Genomic DNA, 7,450 nt, shown 5'->3' with positions numbered 1-7,450 from the left:
CAAGATGTAAAAGAAAACCATTAAGGTGCGCTCTTCAACACGAAGCTTTGGCTCACACCGAACAGTAAGCTATAAGAGGCCCAGAATTGACTAGAAATAAACCTTTCAAACGGGAAAAATAACGGTTTGATATATATAAAAAAAAACGAGAAACGAGAAACGAAAAGCACTTATGAATCACATCAACAAACGACAACTACTGAAAATCAGATTCCTGACACGTGAAAACAAATGGAGCGGGATTAAACGTTTATAGAGCCAGTAAAAAGTCCATACAACGATATAATATTATCAAAATAAATAGCTGATTTCAAAAAAAAGATTTGGTATAACTTCAGATGCAGATCTTTACACCAGAGATGAAAATAAAAACGTTAACATAATGAACTGTTTCTCGCCTTTCGCCTTCAATAATAGGCAAAAGTAATACCTTAAAGTAAGATATACAAATCATGACAAACTTTTTAAAAAAATCAAACGATAAAACTTGTTACCCGATCTATGCACAAACCAATTGACGAAAACACAAATACGACAGATAGCAAATAACGACAACCTCGGAACGACAGACAGCAAATAACGACAACTTCAGAATGTCGCTTGTAGATATATGTTTGTGAAACAACAATCATTCCCTTACCTTGAATTTTAGTTTGACAGCAGAACAAATAGTGCACTGCTGAAATTATATATTGCTGTTCTCATTGGTTGTCATAGTTTGTTTTTTTTTTTTTTGTCCAAATGAGTAATGTCTGTGTCATTTTGGTCTTTTGTGGATAGTTGTCTCATAGGAAATCATACCACATCTTCTTTTTTATAAGCTCACTATTACAGATAAAGTTGTGAACTTTGAATTGGTTGAACTGTATTATTTGGTTGTAAATATTAAGGATCTTTCAACATATTATACATTGGTATTTGTTCTCAAACATGAGAGTGGGTAGGAGGCAATGCACATTCAGTTCTTCGGAACCTATATGTTATTATATACTGATAACATTGCATTGATTGCACCTGATGCAGAGAAACTGCAAAAGCAGTTGGACATTTTAAACAAGTGGTGTGAAAAGTGGAGATTAAATCTAAATAAAAACAAAACCAAAATTGTTCATTTTAGAAATAAATCTATACAAAGAAGTAATTTTCAGTTCAAATGTGGTGAACTTTGTCTTGAATATGCAGCTTGTTATAAATATCTTTGTGTACTTATGAATGAATTTTCAGATTATTCTATAATTGCCAAAGAATTGTATAAATCAGCTAATAGAGCTCTTGGTGTTATTCAAGCAAAATTTTGAAAACTTGGTGGTATGAATTTTGATGCATTTACTAAATTATATGGCACTTTAGTCAAACCCATATTTACATATGCTTCCTGTGTATGGGGCATTAATATACACAATTGTATAAATAATTTGCAAAACAATGCTTGTAAATTTTTCTTAGGCTTAAGCAAAAGAAGCAGAAACTTAGCTGTTAGAGGTGATATGGGCTTTTTATCAGGTGATACACTACTAAAAGTTGAAGTTTTTAAACTATGGAAACGTCTTAAATGTGTCAATACCAGTAATATATGTAAAAAGGTTTATACCTGGGCGATTAGAAGAAAATCGTCATGGGATAGAGTTTTACAGTTAGCTCGTAAATATAGTTTAATTATAAATGTAGAAGATGAAATTGATATGAATAATGTATGGGATTCTTCACAAACTTTTGAAAAAGAATCTTGGCACCATGAAGTATGGAATGATAAAAATAATGTCAATGGTAATAAATGAAGATTTAATAGATTGTTTAAAACTTGTATTGGTACGGAGCCTTATGTGAAGGTAGTTAATAATAGATGCCACCGACGTATTTTGTCACTATTCAGAGCTGGTTCGTTACAACTTAAAGTTGATACAGGTCGATATGCTAAACCACCAGAACATCTACAGAACAGTTATATCAATGGCACCTTTTATTTGAGGAAAATTCAATTATTACCAATTAAAAACATAATCAAATTCTATTCAAAATAATCTAGTTGTATTATATTAACATATAATGACAGAGTTTGTGTTACAAATATTGTTGACAGCCTACATGTATTTCTTGTGTCAAAATTGCAAGAACTGGTACAATAAAGATAAGACAAGATAAGATAAGATTTAGTTTATTAAAGTGTCACCATCCATTACAATATCTATATATACGTACACTGACATAAAGTCATAAGAACCCTACATATAAGTAAAATGATGCCAGCCGAAAACGACTTATGAGACACTATCATTAAAACACACATCTAATACATACCTAAAAGGACAACTTTGTTACATTTAAAAAGTATTTCGTAAATAAAAAAAAAAAAAAAACATATAATTTCTAGATGACATGTTTTCGTCGATAAAACATATGATAAAGGGAACTAGCTAAAAGAGGAACCATATTCTCATTACACATAAGATAACAAAGTTTTCAATATCGCATAAATACTCAAAATCAACATTTAAAAGACAGGCTTTGGCATATAATTCATGTCTGATATCAGAGTTAAAACAACAATTAAAAAGAAAGTGTTTTCATCTTCAATTTTGCAACTATCACCAAAAAAAAACGGTTCTGTAGATGTTCTGGTGGTTTAGCACTTTAAGAAGCAGCCACATACCACAATACTTGCATTACGCACCCATCCATTCAAGTTTTAACTTTAACAATAACAATTTCCGAATTGACTTAAAAGGAATACAAAAATATCGTAGGGATTGCCTACCTTTTATTGTACTGAATGCATTATCAATTGCAAACTACCCCATAGCACAGCCTAATGTTTATCTATCATATAATACATACTGACGAACTTGATTGTATATCACTCTTGCCTAATTATAGAATTCAACATTTATCATTTTATCATCTTACATCTTTTATGATTTGTTATATATATAAATGTGTGAGCTTTCAGAAATTCATTCTGAATCGACTTAAAATGAAAATTAAGCATATATGTACAAGCATATACAAATATATATGTTTTAGCTGACAAAATTGCATACTGCATTGACTTTAAATGAATATAAATCATAGGGGATTGTCTACCCTTCATTGTACTGATTGCATTTTTGAGGGGGCAAGGGGTTTAACTGTTATGCTGTTATGGGGCAATTTAATTCTTTGTTATCTGTTATTTTGAAAATAGAATGAAATTCAAAACAGTGTGGCTGTGGCCATTGATTGACACATTAAATTCATCCATTGACTGGGACAATTTCCCGAACATTTGTCTGTAACGACCACTGTTCACGACGTACCTACGATAGACATTTAAACTGTGGGGTCACCAAAGGTTTCTTAACGACTTTAATTATAAAATAATTCGAAAAATTAATCAGGAATAACCTGTATGTTTTGATTTATATAATTGATATAAATCAAAACATCATGTTATTTCTGATTAATTTTTCGAATTACTTTATTAAGGTGTTGAGAACCTTTGGTAACCCCATAGTTTAAGTGTCTTTAAAAAGTACATAGTGAGCAGTGGTCGTTACATACAAACGTTCACCAAAATTGTCCCAGTCAATGGATGAATTTAATGTGTCAATCAATGGCCACAGCCACACTGTTTTGAATTTCATTCTATATTTGCTGTTAGCTGTTATTGTCTTATTCTTTGTTAGCTGTTATTGGGCCTTTAGTTTTTTTGTTATCTGTTATTGTGATAATGTATTTGTTGTTAACTGTTATTGAAAATTGGAATGTAAGCATTTTTTTTTTTTGACAGTCAATATTCGGTATAAATTGAAGATTATTGGACATTGGGGTCTACCACTACTAATATGTTTGTCCCGTATTCAGAGAAGGATTCCATTAACATATACTCATCACAGAAGTGAGGTCCAGGACAATTCAAGTATATCTTATGATTATCCTTTGTAATAAATTCAATTTTTTTTTATGAATGTGTATTTAGAATTATCTTAATTATTTGTTTGAGAATAATGTTCCTCGTTTCCCGTACGGACATATTAAATTAAAACAATTCTTAATATGACAAATAGGAAAACATATGGCCAGGAATATCTGACAAGGATCTCAATTAAGGACTAGGTCATAACAACCACTTAACCTTTTATATAACATGGTACATAGACTCGGCTCTGTGATTCTTTTCAAAGCAGAACCAAATACATTGTACAATGAAAGTTCCAACCATGTACTTGGGTCCGAAGCTGCACATAACTCATTACAAACAAAACTACTAAACTTTGTATTCTACTTACTAGTACACTTGGTACAATCAAAAACCTCAGCTGATAAAAAATTGTTTAAAGAAGGCCTTTGAAAATAGTGGAATAAATTGCTTTTAGAGTGTCGAAATTCGTTCGAAGTACTTGATAAATTGCATGCTTATAATTGGTGCTTTTGATTTTTCTACCCTATATACCACTTTGCCTCATAGTCTTATTAAGAAAAATTCACACACCTCATTAAATGGTCATTCAGAATATTCAAACTCTTTTAGGTCATTTTTTTTATTAGCAACAAAGGGAGCTTCAGTCAATATATATAAACAATACACCAACGTTTCATGAGAACTGCTGAAAGCATTTTTGAGTTATTTTTTAAAACTAGAAAATACCACCTTTTTCTAATGAATAAAATCCCTTAACTCAATAACATAAAATCTAAAATTAATAAAAATCGAAAGGGAGTTTACAACAATAGATATAAACATTTCAGCAAAGTTTCATGAGAACTGCTGAAAACATTTTTGGGGTTAATGTCTGAAAACTGGAAAATCCCCCCTTTTTAATTAATAAAACCCGTTAACTAGGAAACGTAAAATCTAAAATTTATAAAAATTGAAAGTGACCTCATGTTAATAGATATAAACAATTCATCAAAATTCCTTGCTTTGTGAAAGCATTTTTGAGATGTTATCAGAAAACTGAAAAAAAACACCGATTTTATTGAATAAAAACCCATTACCCAGAAACTTAAAATCTAAAATTTATTTAAAAAAAAACCAAAAAGGGAGCTCACGTCAACAGATATAAACAATTTCCCAAAGTTTAATGCAAATTGGTTAAAGAGTTTTTGAGTTAATGTCCGACATGTTGACAACAGACGGACAACAGTATACCATAATACGTTCCGTAAACGAGCGTATAAAAAATATTATAATATATTGAGTAGTTAGATACATAAATCAATACTAAAAACAAAGTCATAGAAAATGGAATGCATTAATACAAAGGATTATATCCGTAATAAGAAATAATGATTTGTCAAAGACCGAATTATTTTAATATTTCATTTACTGTTATCTGTTTTTGTCCATTTTAATTCCTTGTTATCTGTTATGAGCCAAATCAATTTGCTGTTTTGCTGTTGTTGGGACCCCCCTTGTCCCCCCTCATTATTAACTGTATTTTTCTAATTATTGAAAAATGACCATCATGTGCATTTAGAGGAGTCATTTTGTTTCCCAAAGGATCAGTACCGCTATAAAATAAGTGTTTGACTCTATGCATTTTGAGGCGAGGATTAACAAGAAATCAGCAATGTAAATGCTTAGTCCATGCTTCGCACAGATTGTCTTCACAATTTATTAACGCATGCATGTTTAACAGCCAAAATCGAAAACAATTGACGTCCACAAATGCTTTTTAATGACCTCTTGATGCGTTTAGATTTATATTTGAAGCGGAATTAGTTCTGTCACTTTTTTTATAGGACCAACAAATATACCAGACAAAGTTCTGGCATGGTGTGATAAAATATCAAAATATTTAGAAGAGAGTGTCGAACAATGGCTGAACATCATGAGATATGGCTATTCTTTTTATGTGTCCTTTTGCCACATAGCTCCTAACATTGCGACATATTTGCGCATCCAGATGATGGCATTTTTAATATTAAACAAAACGAACGTCGGTCACAAGGAGGTTCGCGTACTTTTGTTTTACAGTAAAACTTAACCATTTTTAGTATAAAAAACATGTTTAACTTTTTTTTAAGATTTGAAGTTTCATATAACTGTACGAAGTATTTAAGAAATGTAAGGCGCACAAGTCGGTGGGTGTATCGTATCAGTTTCATGTAAAAGGATTTAGATATAGGGTACATGTCTATACAACAACAGAGCAATGACACATATAATTAGGGGTCAATATACGGTCTCCAACAATGCAAAGATGTATATAGAATATGTCAAGCCGTCAATCGCACTGTTTAATAAATTTGTAAAAATGAGGACTATAAGAGGTCAATATAGTACGGTGTAATACCAAACATTAAAAAAACGAAAAGCGAATATGCTCAGCTCTAAATTGTACCGACTGTTATATTAAAAAACAAGAATGTGTCCAAGATCTTATCATAGTAAACATGTGTACTACATTGGAAGTTTCAAGTTGATTCGAATTCAACTTCACAAAAAATTATCTTGACCAAAAACTTTAACATTAAGACCCAAAAAATCAACCTTGCGAGGTACAGACGGAAGAACGAACGGACATAGGGACGGGAGATCGAACGCACATCCCTAAAAACATAATGCCCCAAGGTGGGACATAATAAGTACAAATAAAACATTCAGGTATCAATAAGGTGGAGAATACACAAATGATACAATTATCTGAAAACATCCGCTGGTGAGGTTCCGGATCTATGACAAACACATCATCACGTGACGATGTTAAAGTCTTAAACCAGGTTTGTACTTATATAAGCAACGCAACGGGTGAAAGTTGTGGAGCAAAAACATGTGATATCATTCATGGTTTGTTGGGGTGTAATGGGTCTTTTGAGGTTGTTTTCTTTCATTTTCATGGTCTTTTGGGGTTGTTTTCTTTCTCTTTATTTTTTCTTTTTTTTAGGGGGAGGAGGTCTTTAGTGGTTTTCTTTCTGTGTAACATGGAGTTTTATTTGTCGTTTGGTCGTTTTTGTTTATTGCAATGGCACTGCTCGTTTTCGACTTATGAATCCGACTATCCATTTGGCATCTTTCGTCTGTCTTTTACCAAAAATATTTTCGTTAATACACTGAACTCACATGATTTTTCGTAAGTCTTTTTTTGTTACGAAAATAGTCTCATGTTTTTAGTACCACTAGATGCGAAATTCGTCTACATACACGACTCATGAACAAGCTGGAATTAAAACTGGTTGACACAAATTAAGCCAGTCTAAATTATTTGAAAAAAGAATGTGTCCATAGTACTATAATTCTTTATGTTTAGTGGACCGTGGAATTGGGGTAAAAAGATTACATTAAAATTAGAAAGACCTTAATATATCATAGAGAATATGTGGACTTAGTTTCAAAATGATTGGACTTTAAATTCATCAAAAACCACCTTGACCAAAACATTAAACCTGAAGCTGGACAGACGGACGAACGAACGGACTATAAACCGGAAAAGATAATACCCCTATTTGGGCAATAATCATAAACACAATA

Source organism: Mytilus galloprovincialis, chromosome 14 (genome assembly GCF_965363235.1).
Source record: "Mytilus galloprovincialis chromosome 14, xbMytGall1.hap1.1, whole genome shotgun sequence".
Classification (NCBI taxonomy): Eukaryota; Metazoa; Mollusca; class Bivalvia; order Mytilida; family Mytilidae; genus Mytilus; species Mytilus galloprovincialis.
The sequence above is the reverse complement of the archived record's forward strand: the minus strand, read 5'-3'. Positions refer to the sequence as shown.